The following is a 24,009-nucleotide window of genomic DNA, read 5'->3' on the forward strand; positions in this document are numbered from 1 at the left end:
CAGGACACATTTGTCGAGTGGGGGAAGACCCTCCTCTCCCCTCGGGTATGCAGCTTTCTGCCAGGGAGCATCCCACGGCCAAAAAAATAGAAGAGACCAATAATGTGGCAAAAATACTGTTTTATTAACAATTTCCAAATAAAACAGGAATCGTCATGGACATCAGGTGGTCTCCAGTTCTCTCTCATCTTACTTAGATATAACGTCACAAACAAATGTTGCATTGCATTAACATAGAGGGGATATGATTGGGTGAGTAGTATGGCAGTGTATATTTTGTAAATGGGGTTAGTACTCTAATTGGTCCAGCGATACTATGTAAATCCCCCTAGGTCCACCTACAAAAAGATACGTGGGCAACATGCCATCAGGGTGAGTCATGAGTGGCAGCTTCAACACTGTTAAGGTGAACGTGCGAGGGGGGCGGGGATTGGTAAATTATAGCTTCTCATCCATGTCAGGTTAGACTGTTACCAGCACATGAGCAACAATTGAAGGTGATGAGAACGGCCCCAAGGTGCTGCGTGTCCCACTAAAGTTACCATTCCCTATGCCTCGAGCCAGGACATTTGGCTTTGAACTTTACACTGTATGCATCTTTCTTCCCAAAGAGATGTATGGGAACGAAGGTCCCTGTCAGGCTCTAATGAATAGGCATTCTCTGCCAGCTGCAAGTCACGTGTGTGCGGACCATGTTTTTAATTATCCTGCTCAGTAATTTGAGGATTTCAGCTCTATTTACTTTGGGTGCCATTGCCTCCTTGGCCTCTGGAGACTTGTTCAATCTACTTTCTACTAGGTGGCAATTGTGAGCTGATGGGGAAACTGACCTTCCTGAAGCGTTTGTTTCTTTGCTTCTTCAGATGGAGTTGTTTGTAGTCTGAGATATGCTTATTGTCTGTACTTTTCCAATGGTGGTCTGAACCGGTCTTCCTCTGCTAACCTTGCCAATCTGTTCACTTGCTATCTGCACCATTCAGGCTTGGCTCTTCTGCTGACTCAGTGAGACAGTCTCTCTCTGCTGTCTTATTGCTTCTCAATGTCTCCTATTCACCGAACGTGACTGCGCCTTCCATCTTGGTTTACATGGTCACTGATATTTCAGTTGCGTTCGGCGTTAAGCAAGCGTTTATATGTGTTTTTGTGCGACTTGCTTTTCAGCAAAGAAATGAGTATGTGTTTTCTACCCTAGTGGATGCAAGCGTGTACTTCATGTCTAAATGCAGTTTGATCTAGTGTTTGTGTATCTTCGTGCTTGGATGCATATGTGCTTCGTGTGTAATGCACCTGTGTGTGTTGGCCTCAGCCGTGACCTAAATTTTCTCTTTCATGATTACAGTTCATCCAGAGGTTCTATCGCCTGTAGGTGTATTGCTTCAGTGATGGCATGTGAGTAGGGTCTGTAAGGTTGTCTTAGGGAGTAACTTCTCTCGCGTCGGTGATACAGTGGTGGTGAGGGGGTAGATGCTATGTACGAGGTACACTGTTCATGTCTATACCATCGAAACAGGGGGAGGGCCGAAGTAATGATGGACACGCTCATTTGCCTCTCTTCACATTGAAACCCATTGTAATCATGGTTCATCACTGTTAAGAAAGATTTCTCTTTTGGCAACTTTGCCTCCATAGTTTCTATGGACCCACAATCGTTTTGCTTTGTTTTTGAACCCGTTATGACTTTTTGAGGGGAAGTAAAGCCTTCAGCTTCACTTCCCCTGCCTTTTGCTCATGAGGAAGCTGATCCGTCCTTCAGACTATTAGTACAAGGAGACTGTTTCCCTTTTTTGTATATTACTTTTTGTAACTTTTTACATTGCACACTGCATTTTACAATGCAGTGGAATGGGGATACTTGTTAATGACCCTAGCCTTTTACACTTGGAATTTTTGGTTATTTGTATATGTGCCTAAAGCTTGTGTGATGCCTTTGTGTGTGTGGCCCCAGGAATGGGGTGGGACTGTCTGGTCTCACTTCAAACCTGTGGTGCCAGTGAGTCTTGGTGTGGGGCATTAGTGACACCAATAGTTGTCCCTGATTGGACAAATATTGTCTGTTTGAATGGTGCAGAGCCTTATCATTGGTGGGCTTGGACTTGCTTCCAGCCAAGATTTTGGATGAGAAGAGGCCTTCTATGGGCATTTCTTCAGATCTGCATTGGAGGCAAGAATCCCTCATCCAAGAACAGCCGACTGAAGATCTGACGAAGACACCCAAAGGGGCCCAGAATTCCTTGCTGCGCTTGGCTCAGTGAAGCACTGTTGGACTGCCTGATCTGTGATGGCCATGTGCGGTGCTTCAACCCCTGTACTGGTGGACCAACCAGTCTCGACATGTTCTCGAGCCTCCAACCATCCTGAGTCTTCGGAAGTGTCCATGGACAACCCAGTGGACTGTCCAGCTGTCCAGTGGGCTACCTCTCTAGAACGGTTTCTGGATTTCCTTTGCAGCTCCTGGTAAATGTCGCCTTCCTGCCAAAATCTCAGCCTCCCAGCTTCAAGGCATCCTGTCCTGGAAGGACTTCTACAGCCGTGACTGGAAAGGATGCCTGCCGTTGTCTGCTTGCAGTGGACGTCTCTGGAAATCACCTTCCCCCAATCTGTGAAGTGTCCTGAAGAGGGCTGCATCAATGCATTCTGCATTTCTTCATCGCCAAGGGTTGAACTCAGCTCCTGGACCCGAGCAGAAGAATCCTTGCACCCCAGCTCCTGGGCACCTCTCACCAGAACCAACAGCGGGAAGTCCAGCCCCCAGTCGACCCATCCAGTCCTCTGGGAGAATCTGAGTCAGGGGGGTTGAGTAAATGCAAAACATTTGTCGCAACTATCCTCCATAGGATAACACTGAGAACAAGTCTCTTTGTGTCCTGCTTTTTGGCCATTGCAGCTGAGCAGCTTTACCTAAATGATAAGCACACATGTTTACTTACCAATAACTTAGTTTGCATCTCTCCTTTTGAGCATTTCACCATGCCGGAATCGTTTGTGTTACAGCCTAATGAGCATGTTGTCATCTTGCACCCAGCTATCTTTCCTGTGCCACAAATGGGTGATATGCAAAACCATCTTGCAATGTTCTGCTAGGCTCCACACATCTGCTGCATTATTTCCGTTTAAATGCATCTGATGCCACCTTTTGAATGTTGTTCTAGTCATAATGTATGTTCTCCATGTTAAATGTGTTTCTTGACATTAAATGGTATGTTGGATATGGATATATAGGGCCTCATTATGACTTGTGCGGAATGGGTTTAACGGCGCCGGTAATGGACCAGGCGCCGTTAAACCCATTCCGCACAATTACGAGGTCCCCTCGCTGGACCCGCTCTTGATGTCTGGTTAGTCAGACTTCCTTTGCGGGTCCCGTGAGGGGACCAGGGAGCTAACAACGGGCCGGTCGTCATCGGCCCGTTGTTAGCTCCTGCACCCATTCCCATTGAGCCCTATGGAGGAAATACCAGGCCCTCCATACTCGGAATGGCCTGGTATTTCCCCATTCAGGGAACCCGGACGCGGACCCAATTTTGGAGGCAGCATTGCTGCCTCCAAAGTCGTAATGAGGCCCATAGTCTGCAAATAGTGAGGTCTGGGTGGGAAGGGGATTACAGGGCCTTGTTTGGTTAGTCCTGGTGGATCATTCCCTCCTTCTCTGAATGTTACGATCTGGCAGGAAAGGATGTGCTTGATTGTCTCAGGGCTCATGCAACTAGAGGCCTGGCTGCCACCTTTGCCATGCAGTGGGACGTGGTAGTGCCTTTCTTGGAAATCTTTCAAGCCTCTATGTGGGATTTTCTGCACATGTTTGCCAAATGTTACTGCCTGGATTCCTGTTAAACTTACTTTAGTCGAGTGTTAGGAAAGAGTTTCATTGTGCAACTTTCCCTCCATAGTTTTCTATAGAACCCCATTCTTTTTGCTTTATTTTTTATCCTGACCTGACTTTCTGAAGGGAAATAAAGCATTTGACTTCATTTCTTTTGTTTTTTGCTTATTTGCTATGGGCAAACCAACTAGTCCTTCAGACTGTCAGTACTGGGAAACTGTGTTTCCCTTTTGAATTCTTGTATTTTTACATTGCACACAGCACCTTGCAATGGGGATTTGCTTATATCCCCTTCATTTGTTACACTTGGGATGTTTGGTTTCTTTTTATAGGTGCCTAAAGACAAACTGGTGGCAGCAGTTACATTTATACAGTTTTTGCTTTATTTTTCCTGTGCAAATTTGCCTTCATCGCGTATGGCCACTAAACATCAAAACTCTCGCCATCACATTCAAGTGTCTCAACAACACTGCACCCCTAAACCTGTAAACCCATCTCGGACAGACCTACAAGAACAGCATACACAAACATGGTCACCGTTCCTAAAACCCTGAGGTCTCATGCAGGGGGTTCTAGCTTCCCTTTCATCGCTGCGTCTCTATGGAACTCCCTACCAACGCACCTAAGGAGCACTGAGTCACACACAGCCTTCAGGAAATCCATCAAAACGCGGTTGTTTGTATAAAGGGGCCTCCTAACTTTCTGTTGCCTCCCTTCTTCTTTTAACTCTGCACCCATGCACTGTAACACTGTTGTTTTTCTATGAGTTATGATGTATACAGTTTTTCATGTACCAGCTTCCTGGTCATTATGCCTAGGTAGTGCTCTCTCCAACCCATGAGCAATCCTTCATTCTATGTAACTAAGATACTTTCTAGCAACAGCGCCTCGATGCCCTTGGGCTGTAGTGCGCTTTACAAATACAAAAATAAAAATAAATAAACGTGGCTAGTGCCAGAAAATGGCCTTGTCACAAGATTGTTCATGTTTTCTGTAAGCCATGTTGTAGTTTGGCCTTCTTCCTTGCTTCCCAGATTAGGAAGTCCCATATAAGGTCATGCATAGCCCGGGAAAACTGCTGCTTTCGCGGGCTAGCAAGCTTTTGTGTATGACCCAGGAACGGGGCTGGGACTGTTGAAAGTCTGCTGCTGGTGTGGATGTGAAACCAGTAATTTTACCTGATTGGACAACTACAGGCTGTTTGCATGGTGCAGATCCTTTCCATTGGTGGGCTTGGACTTGTTTTCCGCTCTAGTGTTGGATAAGAGGACTCCTGCAGCCATTCTTCAGATCTACTTTGGAGCCAATAATCCTTTGAAGAAGAGCAACCTGTTGATGATCCTTGGACGACTTCTGCAGTGGACCAGCATCCTCTCCAGTGATTGGCCCGGTGAAGCCCTGTTCCTCTGCCTTATCGCCGAAAACCCTTGGACTATTAGGACCACCTAGTCTCAACGCCTTCTTGAGGTTGTATCCCCAACACCTTTCGTAAGTGTCGCCATTCCACGTTCATGCCTGGAACTTTGGTTGTCGCCAGCTTGGCCATAAGGTGCCTTTTCCTGAATGTTCCCATCATCAAGCAACTCTGTCCTGGAGCTGCTTGTTTGAGAGCGACTGGAAGAATTACTGTTGTTGCCTGCAATCAGTGACAGTCGCTGGAACTCGCCTTCTTCCATCCTGTGAAGTGACCTGAGGAGGCCTGCATCATAAAAGTATGCATCGCTTCATCGACTGGGCTTGCATCTTGCAGTTGCACCTGACCGGACTAAGTCTTGAACCTGCAACCCCTGGCACCTCTCACCTGAAAAACGGATGGAAGAATGCTCTCCCAGCACCCCTCTGCCCCCACTCCCACCCACCTGAATGGGCCATCACGGCCCCTGGGAAAATTGGATTAAGGGGGTAAGTAAGCATACCTGTGCCTGTCCCCCTATTCCCTGTCCTCAATAGGATAACATTGGGGTACACAGCCCTTGGTCTCCTATCTCCCTCTTACTTACATTTGGCTGTCAAACCTGGGTCAAATATCCTGCCCTTGGTTCAGTGGTGGGTCTGGAAGAGAGAGGAGAGCTCTGATAAATTGTTGCTGAACTTTTAAATAGTTTGAAGCTGTTCTGAATCACCACCACAAGTCCATTGCATTCCTTTAGAGAACACCTTCCTGTGACAAACCTTGTGTTGGGACCTGTGACATTTGGGCACCAGGCCTCGAACTACTTGGGGTAGGCTTTCCAAAGCAGGTGTCTCCAACCTTGATGTTAGCAAGAGCTGCTTAATGGCCAATAGGTGGGAGCTACTGGGGTGGTGTGGACCATAAGTATGAAAATGTATACCAAGATTTTTTGGACCGGTTTATTTGCCTTTTTTTTTTATTAAAAAAAGGAATAACATATGCATTTACCATGAAATTAATAACTTCAAAGACACCTTGATTTCATTATGATTTATTGGTATCAATCTCCTAAAAATGTCAAGCATATCCGCGTGTAGGAAAGCAATCTGGACATTCAGCGTGAAGGCTGATACTGCTTGCAATCCACCAGTGCTCAGCAATCTGGTGTGTAGCTTGAAACAGCCACAACACTCAGATGCTGTCAACGTTTTGATTTCAGGAAGTTAATATCTAAAAAGGCAGATTCGCAGAGTTGGGCAATCACAATGGCTAATACTGCAGATACCCTCATGTCATAGTATTTGCACTTAACTTCAAACCTGACATGGCATAAATAAATTCAGGACAGTTTTTAAAATTGAAAACTATAAAAGTACATTTGTCTTTGATCAAATAATTAGCAACTATGAAGGATGCCTTTGTAACAGCATTTGCTTTGCCGTGTTTAGTTTGCCTACTTTTTAGGATTTCAGACAGCTTCTTTTGGTGCAATCTTTTTATAATGTATGTGTGTATTATTGCAACATGCTTCTCTGCTTTACTCGTTTTTTCCCACTGTAACTTGGGTTTTGTAGATTAAAGATGCACATTTTCTTTTTACGCTGCAAGAAAAATAATCAGTTCCCCACTCAAGATGGAAATGGTTAGGACTGTGCCGAATAGCATATTTAGTATCAAGCCAAATACCGAATAGTTTGTAAGCTTTTACGCCAAAGCTGAATGTGAAGCTGAATAGTTGCTTTAATTAATAAATCATGTTCCAAACTTGAAAAACACACTTGTAAAAAGAAGCACCATTTTAAATGCATTCTATACTTCTATTTCTCTTCATTGTAATCAATGCAGCATCTTTATTGAAAGTATAAAAGCCAGAAAAAAAGCTGATTTAACTTTCGTTGTCTGATTGCTCTGAGTAGGTGTAGGGTGTTATCTCTTTGCTTGGTCTGGAGAGGTGGGAGGCCAGGCAGGCATTTATGTTTAGTAGGGATGGGCAAGCAGAATTCTAGGTAGGGGATTTGTGTTAGGATGGAAGGTGGAATGCCATGTATGGTATTTGTGTAAGGGGTTCGCAGGCCCAAAGTAGGAAGTTTGTGGAGGTGTTGGGGAGGCAGGATGCCAGTAATGGGGGCTTGCACTGTATGCCGGCAGAGTGTCAGCAATGGTGTCTTTGGTTCCAAGACTTACATGCTAATTTTGCCGGTTCAGCCCACGTTTGACACTTGGAGCCAAGCCGCACTCCAAGGCTCGGCCCCGACTTAGCCCATCCCAGAAATTCTCTGGGTCTCCCAACTCTACATCCTTCAAATTCCACCAACAGAGCATACCTCTCTGTCTCATACAGAGTCCTCACACTCATCTACACCCACTGTCACACACTGGCCCACTTTGGAACTGGAGAAATTACCCAACACACATTCCTCTGAGAGGCCTGTTAGGTGGGGGCATATTACACTTCCTGACAAAACCTAGCCTTGCTAGTCTCCACTACCTATTGTGAATTCTTATGTTTCTCCATGGGCATGGCCCATACGAACAAATGCTGCTCCCTTTTCACTTCTCCTCGCCACTCCTTCTTGCCAATACACAAACATATGCACCTTATCATTCCTGATAAAATATCAGATAATGTTAAACTCAGTACTCGCGTCCTTAAAAAAAAAGGGGGGGGGACTATGACATACGCAATGGGAAGTGACATGACAGGAACTGAATGGGCCTCATTAATGGGAAGTGACATGACAGGAACTGAATGGGCCTCATTATAAGTTTGCCGGTCTGGGAACTACGGTACCAGTAAGCTTGCCAGTACCGTAGTTCCCGGACCAGCAAACTACGAGTTGTGCTAGCAGGTTACTTTCTGCCTGCCAGGTCGGATCTGGCGGGAAGAGCAACACCCACAAGCAAAGCATGTCAGATGCACAGGCACCGTTCATAACGGCGTCGGTGCATCCGGCTTCCTATAGGGCTCAATGGGAATGGGGAAGAATGTTTCCCGGCACCCAGGAATGGCCAAATACCGGGTCCAGCAAGGCTGTAATGACCCGTTGTTGGGCAGAGTTTGTATGAAGTACCATTTGGGACCATTACACAACTAAGACTACAGGTGTAAACAAAACCAACCTATAAGTCTGTACTACACAGTTTTGTGGTAGCGCTGCTGAGCAGTCAGGCTTATCTCTAGAGGGAATGTGAGCTGTAAGGATGTTACACAGAGGTCTATAATTACCAGTATTCAAATAGACTCTTATACTCAAGGTATCACAGTCAGTTATAAAACATTCACTAGCACGAGGCAATCTATTTCACACAAAAATATACTTCACTACTTCACAATATCAGGTTCTCAGGCATTTAAACTACTTTGCAGGAGGAGCAAAATGGCATTCAGAGCATTTGAAGTAGGAGCAAAAAGGCATAAGTTAATAAAACGGATATTACAGTTACTCTTAAAAAGTGCAAATAGTTTGAGTTCGCCAGACGAGCTGATTCAATGCAATAGGTTAGGCGAAAGTCAATGGTCTAAATTCTTGTATAGGATAAAGCAGTTCTGTAGGTTAAACGGAAAAGTCTTTGCCAAAGTTCTCAGAAGTAGTTTGTAAAAGAAAGATTTATATGTTGGGTCACAAGCTGACTAAGCCTACAAGTTGCCAAAGGTTCAAGCACTTTCGCAGTGAGAGGTAAATTCTCTCGGTCTCGTTTTCACAGTACCTTACAATTAAGAAAAATGATGTAGCTGAAGACGTCTGTTCCTGGCAGTTCCTGCAGATCTCGCTGTTCCTGAGCCTCAGTCATGGGGACAAGAGGGAGGACTTTAGGAGACTCCTGCACTGGGACTGGTCAAAAAGCTGGTAAAGGCAAATCTTCGATTCCGGTAGCTGTAGTCAAGCACACAAAGTAGTGTCCTTCTCCCTGGCTATTCGGTTTCCTGCAGCACTCTGAGGAAAATCCAACCAGCTCCGAGAATGGTATCCAGGTGGGTTACGAGTTGATTGGTCCCACCAACTCAAAGGGAGAAGTCGTCCTTGAAGGGCTTCTCTTTCGAGATGAACTTGGTGATTCGGACCTGCAGCAGGGCTTCACCGGGCAAACCAACGGTCCAGGAGTTCCAGCAACCGTCCTCTTCCAGCTCGTCTTCGGTTCTTTCGTTCCAGTGGTCGACTCTGCCTTCCAAGCCAAGAGACTCACCTTTTATCCAGTTTCCTCCCATTCATTCGCGCCTAGCTGCCACTCACCCAGCAGAGTGGCTGTCCTTGCCAGACAGTCAACCAGCCAATCACACCAGAGTGCATTTGGGTCTCCTAGGAGACTAAGCACAGGGAGTTTCGGGCACCGCCTTCACTTCCTGCCCACCCCAGACACTCAGGTGCCAAAGGCATAGGAACAAAGGGACCAAAAGTGGTTTGGTGCGCAGAGACAAACTCTAGAAGGCCCTTTCAAAAAAGAAATGGTAAAAGAAAGAACAGGACGCTACCAGTGTTCGCGGTCGGGAAATATCATGGTAGTTTGTTGTAAAACCACTGCCAACAGCCATTTCGAGGGGATAGGGTAGCATTTGACTGCTACATGAGTTTCTAGACATAGGGGATACTAGGTAACCCCTCCAGCACTCTATGATAAAATAGTGTGTGCTGGGTCTAGGATTTGGAAAGACTAGTAAAGTCAATTTCACTTTACTTTCTCTGGGAAACAGTGGTTTATCCCAGAGAAGGTATTTAAACCTTGGGACAGCCCAAAAGGTTTCCCTGTGTCACACACATGAAAAGATGATGCTTATGGAGTTGTCTAAAACTCTACAATCAAAGAACACAAGAGTAAAACTGTTATAGTTGTAACTTTATTGGTTGTTTAATTATAGCTTTAATGATTATCAGGATATTCAATAATGCTGGAATGTAGACATGTCATGGATGGAATGTAGCTAAGTCATCTGATGGCAAGGCTGGAATGCAGCTATTTCATTTTGTGAGGTAACATTCTAGATATCTATCATGTGGATGTTTACTTTCGCATAATGTTCCAATTTAGTCAGTTGCTGCTTTCCATAGTATGTTGATGTGATGGTGTACTGCTGGAGGTCTTTATTTGAAATATTAACTTGAATAAACAGTCAAGTTCAGTTTATGTGTATCCAGTCGTATTTATCCAACAAAAACGCACATCCAAAATACATGAGAGAGTGGGGAAAAAAAGGCTCACGCTCTCTCCAGGTAAAAAATCAAGTCCTCAAAATCCAGCAAAGTTGCTAGGGGTCTCTAAGGTGAAGGGAATTAGCAAATGTATGAGAATTCTTTCTGACACCTGGTAATTGCCCATTTCTGGGAGCCGGAAAAAATAAAATACTGGCGGCAGCTGTGCCTGTATTACAGCTTATAGTCGTAATGAGGCCCACTGTATCCTAAAGTGAAATATGCAAATTTCTTTCAGTTTGTCATTTTCAACTGAAGAAAGTGCACATTGCATATAAACAGTCGCCAAAAGAAAATATTTTCTTGTATTGTTGCTGGCTAAGCACAAAAGGTGAGCACCTTTCATGTCTAAGAATATGTAACAAAACAACAAAACATGCCCTAAAGAGCATGTGTCTGGTCTAATTCTAATCAGTTTTGCAAACTGAAGTCTATATTTGCCTTTCTGAGTTCTTGTTACATTGTATTCAAATGAGAATGACAACGTATTCGTCAAGAGCCGAATAGCAAGAAGCTATTCGAATAGCTTTTCTTTCAGCCAGAATTCGGGCTCAATACTTACTCGAAGCTGAAGTTCGTTACACCCCTAGAAATGGTACATCTTTTACCTTTTGTGGCAGGGATAGTTTTTCTTTTGGGGCTGCATGTGCAAAAACAATCCAAGGAGTATTTCAATCAATGCATTATGCGATTCTAAAAGAATTCAGCATATAGCATGCTCTGCGTTGTCAAAAAATAAAATCCACTGCCAGTTTAGCATATCCCCAATTCATGCAAATTGCTCACATGCCAGGTCACCGAATTCAGCCAGCGAAAAGCCTACTTTGCTGACTCCTCTTAAAGGTTTTTATTGCAAAATATTTGGCAACATTGGAAAAATCCACACATGGAACCCATGTGATCAAGTTTTATATGCAGAAAAAAGTGTAAATTACAGGGCTAAAACATTGTTTTATAGCGATGACATGCACAAATCATACGACAACCCAAATAGACAATCCACAAATCGTTAAATTAATATTTTGAGCAAGGAGAGTATGGGTGTAGCGAGGGGCGTCTTATTTATAAAGGGTGGCAACCTGCTACCAGTCTTCCCTTAATGAAGTAGGCAGTATCATATACAGTAAATTAAGGGTGTATCTTGGTGGCGTGGAGGTGGTGGAGGATGCTGTACTCGGAACACAGTTGAAGAGCCTGAAAGTTAAAGGTCATTCTGCCTCTAACATGTATAAGTTCCTGATGACCTATAGATGTCCGAATGAGCAACTTCTCAATGCTTGGTCTGAATCATTGGGTACAGAGGTAACAGCTGGGAGGTGGGGGAAGATTTGTGGCAACGTGGCCTTAACCTCATTGAATCTTGTTTATTGGACTCCTATTAAGATGCGTGCAAGAGGGATGTTTGACTCACGTTGGGGCTGCAGACACAAGTGTTCCCTCTTTTGAGCACATGATTTGCGACTGCTCCAAGGTGAAGTCTTTCTGGCATGAGGTCACTGTCAATATGAACCAGATCTTTATGACAGATCTTGAATTTGACTTTCAAACCATGATTTTGGGGGAAGATGTTTCTTTGGAAGATTTAAGTTACCCTAAAAAATGTGAGCTGCCCTATCTGCTAAGAAAATCATTGAGAGATTGTAAAATTGTTGTTTTTCCCCTCTAAGTCAGCATGGGTTAAGGATCTGCTTAAAACGTCATTGATGAAGAGGGTGATTTTATGAAAACAGAAGAAATGTAACTTGTTTGAGGGAATCTGGGGGAGGTTTTTGGAGCTGGTGTGAATTTTGGTCTTGTGCTTTGTTCTCCTGGCCCGTTTGTTTATCTGTTTGTATTGTTTCAATACATTATTGTAAAAAAGTTAATAAACATGTGAATACAAAAAATATAGGCGGTATCACAGACAACAGCTCACAGGATCACTGCCTCTACCTGCAGGAATCATGCTGGTCATTCTGGTGTATGACCAATTGGCCATGCCTGGCTTGCATGTACAACTCTCTCGGATATATTGAGGGCTCCAGTATCACATACATGATTTAAAATGACTTTGTTTGCAATGGCATCAACATGTATTTTGCAGTGACAGTGGCCACATATCCAAAGTACTTTTGGTGACCAGGAATGTATTGGACTTTTCTATGTGTTAGAGAATTACTTGTAAATTGTATGCAGTTTTGCCCAATTTGTAGCAAAACAGTGCTCATACATTGCGTCATTTCAAACGAGTATTGAAAGGCTGAATTTGAACATATGTATACAGGTTTCCCACAGAACTCTGTAGATCTCCCAGTTTGTGTACATAGCCAAAGGGGATACACCCAATTAATTGTTCTGCCATCCCATGGCTCTCAATGTTCTCTCCCCATATTCACCACCCTGTTTTGTACAGTGTAATTAGTTCATTCATACTCTTGTTTCGTTAAAAATGAAAGGCTGAAACAACTCTCCAATCATGTTTTGTAAATCCCGGCATTGTTAACGCATACCATTTTAGATTCTTGTTTAATTTTATCAATGTAAATGGAGAAGCACCGGAATGCAGTGCAGCTAGTAGTTTTAAATATACTTAATGTAAAATTGCTGTTAACACTTGAATTACTGTATTGGGTCAAGCATAAAGGTGGGCTCCTCAATAACACAGCAAAGTCCATGTTGAACTAGTCAGTATATTTAAAAAACAGATTTACCTTTAACAGCAACACATACTGCTAGATACACCTTTTTTCTTGCAGGCTGGCGCACACACGGATTGTGTTAATGCACACATACACACAAACACACCGACACACACACCCCTGCCTCTGTAGGCTATATTTTCCCCATTCAGATCAAAAGCCTACAGTTGCCAGCATGCAATGTAATGCTAACCGAAATAAACGCAGCTAGACTGAAGCAATAACAACCCCGACTTTGTTTCATTAGGCATGCAGATTTATGCACCCCTTCCTTTTATAATCAGCCATCATTTTCACCTTTTGGTGACAATGGCCACAACACACATTTCCCATTTACTTTTGTTATTGATAGTTAACCCCTTGTTGGGAGACTGCTGCATTCCCTTCAAACCCAAATGCAGCAGATATAGAGAATTGTACTTGTGACTGGGTCTCATCATTTTACCTATATCTGCAATACTTACCTGTTTCACCTGGTTAGTTATTTAATGATGTATTGTGAGTGAATATACTGGTGATGTGAAAATAGTACCTGCCAGTTTCATTTGTCTCTGTGTTTTAAAGGCCCAAATAAATAACTGTATTTTTATTACTGACTAAGCTGAATTATTGTGTTATTCTATGAGGTCTCATTCAGGGCCTTCTGACCACACTACACTGCCTCTCTCATGAGACTAAGCCTTGACTGCTCTCCGTTGCTACCTTGATTGGGTTTTGACTAAGCTTTCAGAGCTCCCTTCCCAACGTAATTAGGTTGGCCTCCTAAAATCTGCCTACTAGGGCTGATTTTTAGAAATCCATCTTAACACTGAGTAGTCCTCTAGAGTTTTCTGGTGTAGGTGGTAGTTTCTTGTGGAACAACGTGAATACAACCAATGTTTTATTGCGAATCCAAAAGCATCTAATTTTTTTGCACATTTAATCGAAAACAAAAGCGGGGGAGACCCGTGCAGCTACCCCTCCCACATTTATTAATACCGCAACCGCCATTGATTTGTGTGATTAAATGTGCATATAATCAATCAAAAAATGTGTTGTTTTCTGATTCGCAGTAATGGTCTGCGTTGTTTTCTAGTGATACAGTTTCTTGCTGTCCTCTGACCTCCAGATTTATGTACTGCGCTCTGTGTCTATTTAAGATGAGGAATAAAAAAACGGTAACGGAACAGTGTGGACTAATTTTATGAGGGACTGGGATCTATGGATGTTTAATGGAAATGTATGGGGGGGACATCCCGAGTGCACCGACATGGCAAAGCGCTGCCTCCTCTTCAACCATTGATTATGTCTTTGCTTCGAGAAAAATCTTTGAGAGCTGTATAAAATTCCAGCTCGGGGGTGGTAACATTGATGATCATGCCATGCTTAGAAGTAACTTTGGCCACTGAATGTGATTATACTGTCTCTCCTTATACACACAAACTCTTCGTTAATCAGGCAGGTAATCAAATTAGGAAGTTTGAAAAAGTGGGGAGAACATTGACTAAAAAAATGAGTGATACGGTTGAGCAATCATCTGAGTTACAACTGCTGGGTTATTGTGACCCATTGGGCTTTCCCTCCCTTTTGTTAAACTTAAATCATCCCATTTCACAGGTTCAGAAGTCCCATATGATACATAAACATACCTTTTAATGTTCACATTTTAGAGAAAAAGAAAGGTATAAGGAAACAAAGGGCCTCCTTAAGAAAATGTAATCTTGATGAAAAGATCTATAAGGATGCGTTGAGAGCTGTCAGTAATAAGTACAGAAACTAGATTCGGTCTAACAGGCATATTATATTACAACAATATGCGCACTAAACCTGAGGAACTCCAGAAATTTCTGGACTATTGTTGGATCTAGTCATGACACCGCCACTCATAAACAGGAAATCATCATATAAGAACAGACCTGGGTGGAATATTTTTCAGGGGTCTATGGGGCCACAGAACAATCACTTCCAGAAATAGAAGTGATTGACAAATGGTCTCTAGCCTTTACCTATACCGATATTGAAATTCTAATAAAGAAAGGGCTTATCTACATCATTGAATGGCCTAGTCCTGAGCTATTTGAGTGTGGACTCCTTTCAGAAGGGTGGCGCTCCTCTTTTTGGGGCTTGGATCGACCTGTCCCAGGCGTTCAACACTATTAACAGGAATCTCCTGTGGAAGAAATTGGACACCTGGGGGGGGTCCCTCCTAACCTACTTTCCATCCTAATGGAACTTCACCTGAATACAATGATGCGAGTTAGATGAACCAGATCAGGGTTATTGTCGGTCCCATTAAGATCAATAGAGGAGTGCGTCAGGGCTGCTTGATGGCGCCTCTTCTTTTCATTCTTTTTATGGCAGACTTGTACCGATGGCTGTATGAAATAGGTTTAATAACACTACGAATTGGAAATAACAAAATTAATTGGTTGGCTTATGTTGACGATGTTGTGATCCTAGATCATTCCCAGGGTGGGCTGCAATGGTTACTTTCCGCATTAGAAGATTATGCTTGTAACAACAATCTAACTATTAACCCAAAAAAGTCAAATGTACTGATATTTAAACATCCAAAGAAGGGAGTCAAGACCTACAATTGGGTATTAGACCAACTCCCAATAGAAATTGTATCTGAGCTGACATACCTGGGGGGCCACAATTAAATCTTTTCCAATGAAAAGCCATTTTCTCTCAGCCATCGATCTAAAAGCCATGAAGTTGGGGTCTCAAATGAAAAGAATTAGATCTAGATTTTGCAAATTTTCCATACTTCCGCTGGTAAAGTTCTATATAGGTAAGGCGGTTTCAATTATTCTTTTTGGTCTGGACTCAAACCCAATATCGATGGATGTGGAATGGGACGTAATAGAGGCAAAATGATGGAAGAAAACTCTGAACTTACCCAATTGTGTTCCAATAGTTTGCCTTAGATATGAAGAACTCTCTTAATGGGGATGTGGCACTCTCAATGCAGTGTGCAGATAATGGGTTCCTTGCAAAGTTGAAAATGAAATGCAGTGAAATATTAGCTAGTGCTGACTGTGCAACTAACCACCTTCCCCAGAACCCCTCTAAAGTGAAAGAACACTTAAAACTATGGGATTGGATAGGGACAGGGGAGGAAATGAGGAAGGCTAAGCTTTCAGCATCATTCTCAGTGATGGGCAAACAAAGGTCTGTTTTGCCTTCCTATCCAAACAAATCGCCAGACCAACTAGCAAGAGCGCTCTTCTTGATGTTTAGATTAAACTTGCTCCCAACCCTCGAGATTAAGGCCAGAAGGGACAACGAGGGGGGTACTGATGACGTATGTGACAAATGCGATGAGAAACAATGTCAGTCGATTAAGCACCTGTTATCTAATTGTCCTGGTACCTGGGATCTGAGAATGGTTAGACTTCAGAGATTTGTCCACAATGTTCGCTGGTTAAACACTAATGAATTCTGGCACAGACTATCTTCAGAAAATGAAACCATTCTGACCACGGAAGTGGTCAGACTCCTGAAGGATTTAAGTCTGGGTGGTAACAGAGAAATTTAAATTGGGAAGATGTGAAACTGAAGTTAATTTTTATGCTAGATTATGTATTATTTGATTGTTGATTCATGTTTTTATCTCCTCATAATTATTTATTTTTTCTCAGTAAGAAATGTCTTCTTTTTCTTTTTTTCTTTTCTTTTAATAATATGAAAAATTGTGTAAAGTGAATGTTTTATGTCTGAGTTGAATGTTTGTAACTTGTGTTAAAAGTCAAAATGTTGGCTAATGCACAGTAAATAAAAAAAATTACGAAAAGGAATCTGTAGGAGGAAGAACTCCATTAGAAGAACAAATTACTTTCCTCTCTGTAATGTTCTTTCTGGTGGATTAGTCCTTCCTCCTGCAGATTCCTCATCGCCCTCCAAACCTGCCCCTTTTAGCGGATAGTGTTAGGGAGATTTTTCATATTTATGCCAAATCCCCTCTATCTGTGGGACAACCCAGCACTTTTTGCTGGATGAACTTCTGGACCTTTTTGTCTGTTCTCCTGAATGAGGGGAACCTTTTTCCCCCCTCATTCATTCTTTTTGCTCTGACCATGGAAACCCTGTTCATTATGTTTTTTATTTCTTTTATGGAGTCCTGCTTTCCTCCATACTTTTTAAAGGCATCTGTAATTTACTTTTGCAGCACACAGCACCTTTTGTGCAGTGTTGCTCGGAGCCCTCTGGACTCTCCTTTTTATATTATTTTATTGTCCTTGTGAGAACGCCTGTTCTCGAGGATAGAAGGATACTTTTATCGTTCTTCCCTTTTCTTTTGTGAGATCGGCACACACCACCTTATGTGGAGTGCTGAGGAGTTACACAGTATCCCCTTCTTCACTGCTCCTGTAACATTTCTGTTACAGTGGCAGGCATACCTGAATGGCTGGTGGCAGTAGACATGTTCTACAGACTTGTGCATTTTTCCTACCCTGGCTGTGTTCACAGCCATGGTGGTGCACAGAAGTGTCACAATGGACCCAAAATGGTGGCTATCTTCTTTTGTCACCATGTCCTGTGTGCTTGTTCTTTCTTGGTGGTCCTTCTACCAACCTGGTTCTACCTGGTTTGACTTTTGTCTTTGGCAGGAATCCTTTAAGAAGCCCGCCAAGGCTCCAGAGTGTGTCTGTGAAGACAGGAAACTGGGAAGGAGTCTGAAACTTTGCACCCCTTTGTCTTCTGGCATACGTGCCTGGATCCAGTTCCAATGGGGAGGCTGGGTGCCCTAAAAGGACAGCCACCGCCCAATGTTTGAGACCGATGCATGACTGTTGATTGTCTGGGTTCCTGGATAAAAGGTGAGGATCCTGAAACAAAAGAGAAGCCGACCACTGGAACAGAAGAACCGAAGATGAAGACTACCAGAGACGCCTGCAGCACCTTCCAGCAACCGGTGAAGACCACTGAAGTGACAGCTGCTGTCCTGACCCCGTTTTCGAAGCACTAGGGAAGCTCTTAAGAGGACTTCCTCCCTTGGACTGGTGGGCATAATCAGTCTTAAGAGTATCTCCGATTTGAGCCACCCCACGATGAGCTGCAATCATCCAGGGCTGCAAACCGCCAATACTCTGGGACCTGCGACCATCCTGGAGTGCATAGTCTTCCCATTAACAAACTCTGCCAAAACTTTGGTGGACTCCTTTCGGACCTCCAGAGGCAAAATCCCCCTCCTAGAAGTCCCTTCACCAGCATGGAGGACCGAGTAAGCGAGAAGAATTGATCAGACGAGAACTGATATTCACTGGTGTCTGTGAATAGGCGCCAAAACCACAGATCCCTTTTGGAGCATGAAAAATCCTTTGCTGGAGGCCTTATCTCGACTGTTGCTGCAACATCTCTTCCAGAGTCCCTCCTTTCGTCACCACAACCAAGGAACAGGAGACAGGATCTCCACCGCTGCTGCATCGTGAAGGCATCCAGCTACAACTTAGTCATCCCTCCTAAGGTACTGTGTGGCATAGGGTAATACTTACCTACAGTCTTTCTGTTGCTTCTTTATTGTTGGAGTGCTGATTCCGGTGTTTGGGTGTTCGCCCATACCGTTTGCCCAATCCCAATGCATGTGTGCCCATAGAGAGCCTTTTCCGAAGGCCCCTGAAACCTTTTTTGACCAACAAAAGCCCTGTACTTACTTACAATTGAAGAATCCTCTGGAACTTTGCCTTTTCTGCATGTGTGCTTTATCTGCTTTACCTCCAAACTGACTTTGAAGAACTCATACCTAGATAGGGATGGACTGCTAAAGCCTTCAGGCTTCTGAAAAGTAAATAGGTCTTTGAAGGTACTGACCTATGATTGTTAATGTTGAATAACCTTATTATTTCTACAACAGAACATTATCCGAGTTGCTGTAACAAGTGATTTTACTTACTTTGAACTGTGCTTATGACCTGTACAAGTTTTAACTTATGGTTTAGTCACCTAAAATATTGCATTGTTTTTATATTGTGTTGTTTAGTTTGAAATGGTACTTATGTACCTGATATTTAACTTTAACCTTGTAGTTATAGTAAAATACTTATTTATTTTATATACACACGTGTGTAAGTGTTTCTTTGTGACTATGTATATATTGAGTTCTTTGGACTTACCTACAGCTCACATCTCCCTCCTAAGATACGCCTGGTTGCTCTGCCATACTACCAGCACCTTGAGTAGTACAGACTTATATTACAAGTTAGGGCCTGTGTACCAATGTGATCGTTTTATGAAGTCCTACCTACCATAGGTGGACCTTGGAAAAAATATCCTAACAGATAGCTCATACACCTCATCTCTTCTGTGACCCCTTTGTTGCTAAGTTCCAGGGAAAATGGTGAAAATGCGATCATGGGGCATGGAAAATCTATATATACTAACCCCCCCAAACGCGTCCATCGCTGTTAGTAAAGATTTTCTTTCTGCTGCTTTCCTCCCATACATTTATATGGGGCATCTTTTCTTTTTGCTTTGTATAGAATCCTTACCTGACTTGTTGGAGGTAAGTGAAGCCCTTATGCTTTACTAACGTTTCCCTTTTGCTCATTCTTATGGGGAAAACAATCGGTCAGTGAGACCATCAGTACTGGGACAGACTCTCTTTGTGAACTTCTTGTATTGTTACAATTACGCTCATCACATTAAGTAGAGTGCAGTTAGGATGCTTTGTATCCTAATGTCTTTTTCTGTGATGGCTTTTTCGTTACTTTTACAATGGACCTAGGATGAGCTGGTGGCAGCGGGATTTTTACTACTTTGTTTTTGACGTCTTCTTGAGGAGCTGTGCCTCCTGAGCCTTTGGAGATGTCCATGAACCAAATGATGGCCTGACCAGCTCTCTCCTGGGCTATCTCTCTGCAGCCGTCACCGTTCTGGGTGTATCCTTGGAACTAGGAAGCTCTTCAACCTGTGTAATAGGATGCCTGCTTCTGCACTTATTAGCTTTCTTGCATCAACAGAAGCTGTGCTGGGCCTGCTCCCTTGTTCGTCCATTGAAGTTTGTTGTCCCTGCCTGATTGTGCTGACTCCCCTTGCAACACATATTTATCACTCCCGGTAGGTGTCCTGAGGTAGTCTGCTCCACAGCCTTCATCTTTTCTTCATTTTGGTATACTGCTTGAAAGTGTGTGGAAATGATTCCTAAACACTGCAACCGACAAAACTAAATCTCATGTCCAAAAGTGACCCCTGCACCCGTGACCCTTCGGCCCTCCTTGACTGGACTAAGCACAGAACAGAATCCGGAGCCTCAGCAGTGGTCTCTGGAGAGATCCGAGTCAGGGGGTAGGGTAACATACCTGTTTCTATCCCCCTTTTCTCCGTAGGGTTACATGGGTGTAAAGTCCTGCCCCTAAATCACTCTTTCCTGGCTTTGGTCGGGGGAGGCCTGGTTAAGGATCCCTTCCTAGGCGTAGCCTAGTGACTGGGATTGAGTGAATTTTACCTGAACTTTACCTACATTTATGACTCTTTTAATCATAAACTCTGGCCTTGTTAATCTCTTAATAAACCTGCCTGTGAAATGTAACTTTGGAACTGGGGACTTTTGTACTCAAGAGCCCAGACCACCATAGTGTTCGATTTTATAAGAGCTAGGCATTAAGGATTTCTCAAATCTGACCGGTGGACAGATTTCAGGAGGCCACCCTAGTTATAGTGAACAGGGGAACTCAGAGAGGTTAAGCCAAACCCAAGCAAGTTATTCAGGATGTACGGACATTGAGGCGTGTACTTTCTGCCGTCTCAGTATTGCATCCTTACTGGCACCTCTTAGCAGGGAGTTACAGTAATCAAGGCGTGGTAATATTATAACACGTGCCAATTCTGCTCGATTTTCCTTGGAGACCGTGTGGCCAACCAGTCTCGGCACTCTAAGATAATAGTTGGTGTGTTTGACTATTAGTCCACAAGGGCATCAGCATTGAGATTAGCCTCGAAAAAAGGACAGAGAGTCTTGACCTTCCTGATCACCAGGATCAGATTGCCATCAATGTTAAAGCTGGAAAAATCCTGTCCCAGGCTTTCACGAGAGTGCTTGGATCCATAGATCATCAGCTTGGTTTTTCCGGCATTTAAGTATAGCCAATACATGGACATCCAGTTTTTTATGACCGACTATATATTAAGTCTCTCTTAGTCATCCGCATGATTTCCACTGAGCTCCATGGATATCTGAAAAACACCCCCAATCTCTCCAATTCCACACACACAGGCTAAATGTAGATATTAAAAAGAGAGGGGGGACAAACGGGCCCCTTGCAGGACGCCACAAGCAATAGGCTCAGTGTCGGATGCCACATCTCCCCAATGAACCCTAGACCTACGTCTCTCCAGGAACGACTTCAGCCACATAACAGCTTCCCTCGAGAGTCCCCCTGTGGTGGCCAATCTCTCCAGCAGTAAATTATGGTCCAGTAGATCGAAGGCTGCTGATGGAGCCAACAAAATCAGCAGCCCCAATCCACTCTTTTCCAATACTGTTAACATCTGGTTCTGGAGGTCAACCAGAGCGCTTGTACCATAGGTGCATTGGTAGCCAGATTGTTTGTTATGCAATACACCTACAGCCTCCATATGGGTTGAAGCTGTATCATGGCCATCTTATAGAGCAATTTTAGGAAGAAGAAGATATTTGATATGGGACTCAAGTTTGCTGTATTATTAGGGTCCAGCCCTTGCTTCTTTAAGAGTGGTGTCACCACCACATCTTTAATCGCTTGAGGTATCGAACAGTGGTTAAACGATGCGTTAGCAAATATACATAAAAATGGTGCAAAGATGCTACAATGATCAAGAATAACTTTAGTGTTCAAGATGCTGACACTTCCGAGAATGTTATATGTCCTCCAGAACGCCCCACTCCCCATCCCCCACACAACTTTTGCATTAATTGACAGCGCCCTTCGAAGGTTTTTTATGTGGTGGGAAGCAACCCCGGATTACCCTCAAAACACTGCACTGCTCGGTTTGGGAAGGGGGCATTGGATTGCCATGTGTTCGCACCTATTATTGGGTGGCACAAACAGGGGTAGCGAACGAATGGGAGCATGGGGACCCGGTGCTCCCACACATCCGGGTCACATTAAATAAGGCAAGCCCAATTGCTCCCTCCAGATACTGTATGGGGGCAGTAAGAGGATGGTGGGAATGTCGAGAATGACACTGCATGTCCGCCAGGAGTCCCACCAACATATTGGATGGAAAGCGAGATAAACACTGGCGCAACCTCTGTGGCATAATAAACACCTTCCCGAAATCCAGAAAATGGGGCATTTCAAGACACGGGAAGAGCGAGGCATACTCACACTTGCAGACGTGATACAAGATGGACACCTCCTTGACTTTGAGACCATGCAGGAGAAATTTAGGCTGCAATCCAACAACTATTGCAGCCATTACTGACACACGCCATCAACACCCAATTCCCTAATCTGAACGAGGTTCCTGACTGTTCCCCCCACCCTGGAAACGAACGTTCTCCTGGAACGCATCCCGACCAAGGTTACCTCCATGCTCTATCAGGTGCTCAACTCTTTTGGAGCCCAAGGCCTGGCTAGGCTAAAAGAGAAATGGGAAAGAGACCTGGGCCCACTAGAGTCTGAGGAATGGCTAGAGGCAATAATGTTTCCCTGAGAAATAGACATGGATGCCAATGTTACGGCTGATCCAGCTTAACCCTTACACCAATCGTACTACTCTCAAACTGTGATGACACGGTGAGGGGTGGTAGATAGCGGGCAATGTCTCCAAGAAATTTCAGAAAGTCTGGGGGAAATGGGAGGACTCTTGATGCTCCTAGGCTGAAGATGGCTGGACACCCCACGGTCTTCAACTGAGTTTTAGCCGCCCTAGCTTTGAAAGACTGGCTCTTTGACCCCCGGTCCTCATATGTCACTTTTGCACTGCTAAGAAATAATTCTGTGTATAAGTTTATCGTATGTCATGTAACCGTGTTGGTTGTTTAATGATGGTTATGTGCTCACAAAAAAATCTAATAAACAGAGTTATATCTAAAAAAAAAAAAGAATAACTTTAGAAGGTAATAAGTCACCAAGACAATTTATGGGGTGCATAATTGTGATGCTGGAAATGCATTGGAGGGACAGGGCCTCCCTGTCCTTGTCCTTTACTGCTTTTTATCGTGTGTTCTGTTATGTTTTCCGCGCAGGAGTTCATGTGGGACTCCTGGAGGTGCGGCTCTCTCTTTTGGTTTGGTGAACAGACCCATGGGATACCCTTATGGCACCCATGGGTAGGGGTACAACCCTGTGCCCCTAGTGTATGTTTTTGGGTACCTGTGTGTGACCCACAGAGCAGAGAACGGGCTGGTGGCAGTTCCGTGCTGAAACGACTGGTGCCCTGAGCGTCCTCCATTTTGGTTTGCCCAGGCCCTGTCATTGGAATCGGTAGATTCCGGATGGAGACAAAATGGCCCGCATGGCCTCTTGCCTTCCATCACCTGTTACCTTGATTTTCCCGAAGTCCCGGGAAGCCCTGCCTCTGTCCCTCCCCCCTGACTGGCTGTTGGGTGGAAGTTTCATATATGGTAGTGTGGGGAAGTGCCGACCAGACTGGCTGGAGCCTTCTCAACGACCGTATGTTGTGCGTACGCCTGTGGGTGGGACCTGGGTGAATGGAGTGTGTGACGAATACGCATTCTATGTTATGGGTGTCTAGTATCTGGTGGTTGACACAATGACTGAGACAGCCCTGCCCGAAACCGGTATGAATACAGTTTGGAGTGTTGAATGGCTCTGTACTTGTCCCAATACACATAACTTGTTGCGAGTGTCTGGAGAGAAGTGAATGGCCTGAATGCACTGCGTGCCTGATTGGCTGCCTGCCTGAATGCCCTTAGTCGTGATTGGATGCTTGAGTGTGACCCAGCGGAATGAATGGGAGATCAACATTATATCTGGGGACCTCTCACTGCTAGGAATCGTGTTCAGA

General features: G+C 44.0%; 1 protein-coding gene across 9 annotated transcripts in view; it reads left to right on the plus strand.

Moving 5' to 3' along the window:
- SUPT20H (SPT20 homolog, SAGA complex component) overlaps positions 1–24,009 on the plus strand; it is a 759,353-nt gene that overhangs the window by 424,950 nt on the left and 310,394 nt on the right. The window lies entirely within an intron of this gene.

Source organism: Ambystoma mexicanum, chromosome 7q, assembly GCF_040938575.1.
Source record: "Ambystoma mexicanum isolate Mex_15411 chromosome 7q, UKY_AmexF1_1, whole genome shotgun sequence".
NCBI classification, from domain to species: domain Eukaryota; kingdom Metazoa; phylum Chordata; class Amphibia; order Caudata; family Ambystomatidae; genus Ambystoma; species Ambystoma mexicanum.